Here is an 8,239-nt window from a genome sequence, read left to right on the forward strand (position 1 = left end):
AAGTGCCAACTGCTCCACTTCCGATCCAGCTCTCTGCTGTGGCCTGGGAAAGCAGTAGAAGATGGCCCAAGTCCTTGGGCCCCTGCACCTATATAGGAGACCTAGAAGAAGCTCCTAGCTTTGGCTCCGCTTTGGCCATTACAGCCTTTTGAGGAGTGAACCAGCAGATGGAAGACCTCTTTCCCTCTGTCTGTCTCTATCTCTCTAACTCTGTCTTTTGAATAAAAAAAAAAAATCTTAAAAAAAAAGTAAAGACTATCTGCTCGTGGCCAGTTTAAAAATTCAAACAGATCGAGATTAGCTCAAAAACGAAATCTCCCAATTCCCTACGCAGAAGCAAATGTGCCAGGGTCTCAAATACTTTTGGTTGAAACAATTAAGTTCCCCTATTAGAAATCTTCAATTCACAAAGGCTTCCCTGGGAATATCCAAGCCAGAAAGCAGAGACACAGGAATGAGGCGGCTCCAGAACCAAGGCAAGCTCCTTGGGTGGGCGCTGCGGCACACAGCGGGAGGCCACCGGCATCCCATATCTGAGTGCCAGCCTGAGTCCTGGCTGCTCCTCTTCTGATCCAGCTTCCTGCTAATGCGCCTGGCTAGGCAGCAGAGGATGGCTCAAGTGCTTGGGCCCCTGCCACTTGTATGGGAGACCAGGCTGGAGTTCCTGGCATCTGGCCTAGACCTGGCTGTTGGAACTGTTTGGGGAGTGAACCAGCAGACCTCTGTCTCTCTCCATTTCTTTCTCTATTGCTCTGTCTTTCAAATAAATAGATAAATCTTTCTGCGTGGGGCTGGGGCCGGGGGGAGGGAAGGTGGACTCCTTGAGACAGGCTCCACTCCCCATCCCAGGCCCTCACACAGGGCGCTCAGCCAGGTGAGGAGTGCACAGCAGGACACAGGCTTGGGCTGTGGGAAAAGACCACCAGGCCGGTTGCGGATAAACTGGATGTGAAGGTAGAGGAGGGATTTGACCGGCAAGCGGCAGGATGGACGCTGCAGTCTCAGGGGACCAGCTAAGAGGAAGAAGGAGGGATGAGAACATCAAGAGTGTTTGGGAAAGAGGAGGAACTGCTGTGTACCTGCTGTTCTAGAACATTCTAGAACAGAGACATGACTGAGACAGCAGACTGTGGCTCTGGATAGCTGAAGGGAGGCTGCACAGAGCAAGGGTCGGTCACAGCAGCCCCAGGCAAGTGCAGGGTGGGAACCTGGCCCCTAAGATGTCCCCAGAAAGGAAGAGGCAGGGGCTGTGGGCATGCACAGGTGTGAAGGCACGGTGACCACCAGGCATAGAGAGACTCAGGTATAAGACGATGCGCTGTGGACAGGGGGAATGCTGGAGATGCTGTCTAGGGACCCTCTTAGACCCAACCCCAAATTCCCCAGCTCCACATCAGTGTCAGCCCCGAGGCCCCTGCCTCCCTCATATCTGCCCCCTCCTGAAATCTACAGGCCACGGTGTGTGTGTTGGGGGGGGGGGAGTCATTAGAGCAAGGGATCAGCAAGGACACTCAGGGACCCGGGGTGTGGTTTTCACACGAGCCAGCACGGGGCGGGTGCAGGGAGGGGGCTCTGTCTGCAGCTCTGGGCCCAGGGAGGAGGCACTTTCAGCAGACACGCATCAATTCCAGACCTGCTCTGGCCACTCCATCACCCAGGATTCCTGGTTACTAAGCAACCCTGCCTTACCTCCTGCATCTCCCCTCGTTCCTTAGCAACCCTTACATAACCCAGTTCCCTCGAGTTAGGGGTCGGTGTCTATAAATTACAAGTGAATGGGTGCCGCTCAAGAACTGTGGAGCAACACTAGAGGAACCAGCGTCGGTGCTCAGGTCACAGTGGAAGCCACCGACGCTGTCGCCTGAGCAGCGGCAGCCTCCGCTCCCCGTTTATCTTCTGATATTGTATTTGCACAGCATCCTTTGCAGGTGCCGTTCCTCCCAGCTGCTCGCTGCCTGTTCCTCCCAGCTGCTCGCTCTCTCGCTCTCTCGCTCTCTCACTCTTTCTCCTTTCTGCAAGGTCATATCCACAGCCTCGCCCTTCCACGGGGTGAGGAGCCGGGGCGGTTTCTCCTCCTGATTGGCCCACCTTCCCTAAGCAGGACAGTGGGTTCTAAACAGTGCTACGCCCCGCGGGCGCCTCCAGCCCCAAGCCTGAGCGCACATTAACCCCCTATGGAGGGTGAGGGGGATCCAGTCTCCTTGGCAGCGAGGGCAGCCGGGAAAAGCGGACTCTCGTTTTTTTTTGTCGGGACATGACACCCCCTGCTGGAAGGCCGGAGCAATAGCACCGCCAAGAAGCGTGGCGGTTTTCCCGCGGCGGAGGCCGGCGCTCGGGCAGCGTTACAGCTGGGGGCGGTTTGAACTTGCCTCAGGGTGGTCCTGGGGAAAGCTCGCCTTTTGCGAGGAAAAGCAGCCCCGACCTGTTGCAGGCCTGCGGAGAGGAGATCAGGCCTCATCCTGATCTCAAGAACTGTTCCCCCTGCTTCCCCTTCCCCTTCAAAGCCCCCTTGGCATCCCCTGGGAGAGGGAGCAGCCGCCCAGGGCTCAAGGTCATCCTCCCGTCACTCACTCACTCACTGGTACTTACTCCAGCCCAGGCGGGCATGACCACAGGCTCAGCTTAGAATGCCCAGGGTGATATCCCTCCCCATGCCAGTCCATTCAGACCCAAATATGGGAGTGGGAAAGCCAAATGGACTCCCCTCACCCCCAAACACACACACACACAGCCCCATCTTGGAGGTGGACGGCCTCAGCACTGGGTCCTAGAGAGAAGAGAAGGGCAAAGGAAAAGAAAACAAAGATCAGGGACGAGGGAGAACCAGAGGCCGGGCACAGCGGGGGTCCCTGGGAAGGAGAGACTAAGGAGCTGTGGACAGATGCTCTGTGATAGCGATGGCGGGCAGGCTCTTGCAGCTTAGGAGGAGGAGGGGCTGCCCTGGATGGTCCTAAGGGCCTGAGAGCCCCCAGAACTTCATTGGGAAGACCAGAGAAGTGAAGCCTGCCCAGCGGACACACGGCCAGGAGAAAGGACTACCAGCCCAGAAAGGGGGAAGGAGTGAAGGCGAGTGCGGTCGCCGCTCTGGCGTGGGGCAGACGGGCTCAGGCCACACTGTCCCTGCCCTGGGCTCAGTGGCCCCTGCTGGTGCCGCCTACCTGGCTGCAGGTGAGAAGCGCCTCTGCGGGAGTCTGCGGCTGAGTGTGAGGAGGGAGGAAGCTGCGGGCTGCACAAGGCACTGCTGATTTCTATCTGGAAACCCCAGGATTCCCAGAATGTGTAGTCCCATTCCCAGAATCAGAGGGAGGCAGGGGAGGGGGGAGAGGGGGAGAGGCCTCACCCACAGCAGAGGAGGGAGAAAGTGCAGGACTTGAGGTGAGTCATGTACTGCAGACGCCACACGCACCACTCACCAGGGACCCTTCCCCGTGGTCTGGCTGCCCCCAGAGATGCTGTCATCTGGGGAAACAGACAGATGCGTGGGTCCAAAGCAGGCTCCAAGCCCCACTCTGTAAGCACAGGGTGGGACGGGCAGCTGCAGGCCCAGCTGGCTGGAGGGGCAGGGCTGGATACAAGGCCACAAAGAGGCCACAGGCCCCAGCCCCAAAGCTTCCCTAGGTCAGGGCCCTAGCACCTTCCAGGACCCATGGCTGGAAAGCTCCAGGTGTCTGCACACCACCCAGGCTCTCACCTGTGCCCAGGTGTTTCATGAGCACCTACTTCATGCTAGGCACTGTGTCGAGAATGACAAATGCCAAAATAATGCAAGCACTGTGCCTTACAAAAATCCATTTTAAAAATGCTTGCAGTGGCCAGTGCCGCGGCTTACTAGGCTAATCCTCCGTCCGCGGCGCCGGCACACCTGTTCTAGTCCCGGTCAGGGCGCCGGATTCTGTCCCGGTTGCACCTCTTCCAGTCTAGCTCTCTGCTGTAGCCCCAGAGTCCAGTGGAGAATGGCCCAAGTCTTTGGGCCCTGTACCCACATGAGAGACCAAGAAAAGCACCTGGCTCCTGGCTCTGGCCGCAGCAGCCATTGAGGGGTGAACCAACAGAAAAGGAAGACCTTTCTCTCTGTCTCTCTCTCACTGTCCACTCTGCCTGTCAAAAATGCTTGCAGCCTATCAGGAAGTAGGTGTGAGGCTCAGGGGCACCACAGGCAAGCATGGGAAAGCCAAATGGAGAGGCACACAGTGTGTTCCCAAGGAGGTGGCCCTGCCATCGGGGAAAGCCGCCCAGAGCTCAAGAGAAGGGCAGAGGTCTTAGGGGGAAGCAGCTTCATAAAGTGGGTGACAGCTGCCAGGACTGAGGTTGTTGCCAGACTCTGCGATGACCTTGTCCCCTGCTGCTGGCACTCACACTGCATGCAGCCACCTGTCCCATCAGACCAGGTGGCCGAAGAAATGATCTGTCCATTACTTCTGAGATGAGGATACAAAAAATCAGGCATTCCAGCTTGGGCCTGTGCACTCTCAGATGGTGAGAAAACACATTTCCAAGGGGCTAAGGTTGAAGATGACTGGCTAAGTGGTAACAGTTAGATAATGAATATAGGAGCTTCAGAGAGAAGGAACCCACTAGTAAAGGAACCTTGGAGGGATAGGGTAGAAAATACTAAAATTAAAAAAAATTAATGGCCGGCACCATGGCTCAATAGGCTAATCCTCCACCTTGTGGCGCCGGCACACCGGGTTCGAGCCCGGGTCGAGGCGCCGGATTCTGTCCCGGTTGCCCCTCTTCCAGGCCAGCTCTCTGCTGTGGCCCGGGAGTGCAGTGGAGGATGGCCCAAGTGCTTGGGCCCTGCACCCCATGGGAGACCAGGATAAGTACCTGGCTCCTGCCATCGGATCAGCGCGGTGCGGCGGTCATTGGAAGGTGAATCAACGGCAAAAAGGAAGACCTTTCTCTCTGTCTCTCTCATTGTCCACTCTGCCTGTCAAAAAAAAAAAAAAATTAATGAAGCAGCCACAATTAAAGCCGGCATTGTCTGTTGTTACATGAACAGACAAAGGGGAGGAACAGAAGGGAAGCTCCAGAAATAGATGCAAACACATGTGGGAATGTAGCATAGGATAAAGGTGCTGTTGAAACCGACAAGAAGAAAAGATTGATTTTGTGATCAATAACAGATGTTGAGACAACTGGGTAGCTTTATAGAGGAAAGAAACGAAACTAGATTTGTGCCTTTCACGCTGCCTTAGTCCATCCTCTGTAGTTACAACAGACTATCTGAGACCAGGTAATTTAAAAAGAATACAGGCTTGGCTGGCGCCACGGCTCACTAGGCTAATCCTCCACCTTGCAGCGCCGGCACACCAGGTTCTAGCCCCGGTCGGGGCACCAGATTCTGTCCCCGTTGCCCCTCTTCCAGGCCAGCTCTCTGCTGTGGCCAGGGAGTGCAGTGGAGGATGGCCCAAGTATTTGGGCCTTGCACCCCATGGGAGACCAGGATAAGTACCTGGCTCCTGCCATCGGATCAGCGTGGTGCGCCGGCCGCAGCGCGCCGGCTGCGGCGGCCATTGGAGGGTGAACCAATGGCAAAGGAAGACCTTTCTCTCTGTCTCTCTCTCTCACTGTCCACTCTGCCTGTCAAAAAAAAAAAAATAAATAAAAAATAAAATCTAAGGATGTGTTGCTCTGAAGAAGTGTTGGCCATGGTGAAGGCTCCTGAGACAGAAGTGGGGACGGGGGGTGCGTGGACACCTCCCCAGGGGGACGGAGGGGGATGGGAGAGCCTCAGGAAACCCCCTGAGGTAGCCATGGCCTTAAGCAGCAGTGGGGTAGAAGGGCAGGGACCCGGGGCAGGTGTTGTGGCCCAGCAGGTAAGATGCTGCTTGGGGCACCCACATCCCATATCTGAGTGCTTGGGCTCCTGTCCACTCAGCTTCCAATTCACAGCTAATGCACCTGCGAGGCAGTGGGAGATGGCCCTGGTACTTGAGTCTCTGCCACCCACGTGGGAGATCCTGATGGAGTTCTAGGTTCCTGGCTTCGATCCGGTCTACCCTGGCCATGGTGGGCACCTGGAGAGTGAGCCAGTGGCTGGGAGATCGATCAGTCTTTCTCTCTCTCTCTCTTCTTCCTTCCTTCCTTCCTTCCTTCTTTCCTTCCTTCCTTCCTTCCTTCCTTCCTTCCTTCTTTCCATCCTTTCTTCCTTCCTTCCTTTCAAATAAATAAAACTTGGAAGGAAGGAAAGGAAAGGAGGGAGGGAGGGAGAAAGAAGGGAACCAGCTAGAGCCCAAACACATAGAAAATGCCAGCAGCCTTATGGTGGCTGCCGGAGTTAGGCAAGCCTGCCTCCAAAGGCGACCTTGGAGACTTCTGTGTGCTTAAACAACAGCAAATTCCCATTGCAACATTTTACAACCGCCTTCCGATTCCTCGCCCCCCCCCCCCCATTACCATAACATCATCCAGAAGGCCAGCTGCAAAGGCGTTCATCAGGAGAGCAGTCAGCCTGCAGGCGTGCCTCGGCCCCAGCACCCTCCCATCACAGCTTAGCCTAGCCTGTGTCGGCCCCGCACACAGGGCGTACGGCATGCTCCAGTGAGCCCAGGCCACCACGGATCCAGGCTGGACTCTACCTCCTGGCACCAAAGAGCCCTCCCCCAGGGAGTCCTCGCCTTCCACACAAAGACTCCCTTTCTCCCTTTATGAGATTGCCTGACATGCAAATAAAGATACAGGATGCCCAGTTAGCTTTGAGTTTCAGATAAACAACAAATAATGCCTTTTTTAAAAAGATGTTATTATTTATTTGAGAGGTAGAGTTACAGACAGTGAAGGGGGGGAGGGAGAGAGAGAGAGATTAACTCCCCAAATGGACACAACGGCCGGAGCTGTGCTGATCCGAAGCCAGGAGCCAGGAGCTTCCTCCTGGTCTCCCATGCAGGTTCAGGGGTCTAAGCACCTGGGCCATCCTCCACTGCCCTCCTGGGCCACAGCAGACAGCTGGGCTGGAAGAGGAGCAGCCAGGACTAGAATTGGTGCCCATATAGAATGCCGGCGCCACAGGTGGAAGATTAACCTACTGCGCCACAGCGCCATCCCCAAATAATGCTTTAGCATAAGGATGTTCCAAATACTGCGTGGGACATATTTATACTAAAAAAATTTGTGGTTTGTTTGAAATTAAGACAACTGAGTGTCAGTATTTTGTCTCATAGCTATATCCCTTATGATTCTCCAGTGAACAGGGACAGCAGCCTATCAACTTATATGAAACGATATTATAACTATTATATAAATATCACACATGAGCCAGGAAAAAAGTGAACACAAAATTTTTATTTTGTTACTTGTTTGAAATGCAGAGTTACAAAGAGAGAGGGACAGAGAGAGAGAGAGAGAGAGAGAGAGAGAGAGATCCTCCATCCACTGTTTCACTCCCAAAATGGTCAGGAGCCTGGAACTCTGTCCTGGTCGCCCACATGGGTGGCAGGGGCCCAAGCATTTGGACCACCTTCCCCATCTTCCACTGCTTTCCCAGGCTCATCAGCAGGGAGCTGGATTAGAAGTGGAGCAGGCGGGACTCAAACTGGTGCTCACATGGGATGCTGGTGGCACAGGCAGCCACTTAACCCACTGCATCACAAGGCAGAACCCCACAAAATATTCTTTTTTATTTTGTTTTGCATGTGATTTTTAATTTCAGTTTTTTTAGCTTTTAACAGATTCAATATAGTTCACAGATACAATTCTAAGAATATGATATTTCCTTCCCCCCTCCCTTCCCCTCTCCTCTCTGCCTCTCTCCCCCTCTCTCCCTCCCACCTTGCCTTCATTTCTCTTTTTTCAGTTTTTGAGATAACGTTTTTAATCTATAAGTCAAGGGCTTAATGCTCCACCAAATAAAAAGATTAACATGTAAAAAGCCAAAAGGGGGCTGGCGCTGTGGCGTAGCAGATTAAAGCCGCCGCCCATAGAGCCGGCATCCTATATGGGCGGCGGGATCAGGTCCTGGCTGCTCCACTTCCTGTCCAGCTCTCTGCTATGGCCTGGGAAAGCAGCAGAAGATGGCCCAAGTGCCTGGGCCCCTGCACCCGCTTGGGAGACCCGAAGAAGCTCCTGGCTCCTGGCTTTGGATCAACCCAGCTCCAGCCATTGCAGCCATTTGGGGAGTGAACCAGCAGATGGAAGACTTTCTCTCTCTCTCTCTGCCTCTCTATAACTCTGCCTTTCAAATTAATAAATACATCGAAAAAAAAAAAACCAACACTGGAGAAGATCAAGGTGACATATG

Source organism: Oryctolagus cuniculus, chromosome 12 (assembly GCF_051225735.1).
Source record: "Oryctolagus cuniculus isolate XC-2025 breed Fujian yellow rabbit chromosome 12, ASM5122573v1, whole genome shotgun sequence".
In the NCBI taxonomy this organism is placed as follows: domain Eukaryota; kingdom Metazoa; phylum Chordata; class Mammalia; order Lagomorpha; family Leporidae; genus Oryctolagus; species Oryctolagus cuniculus.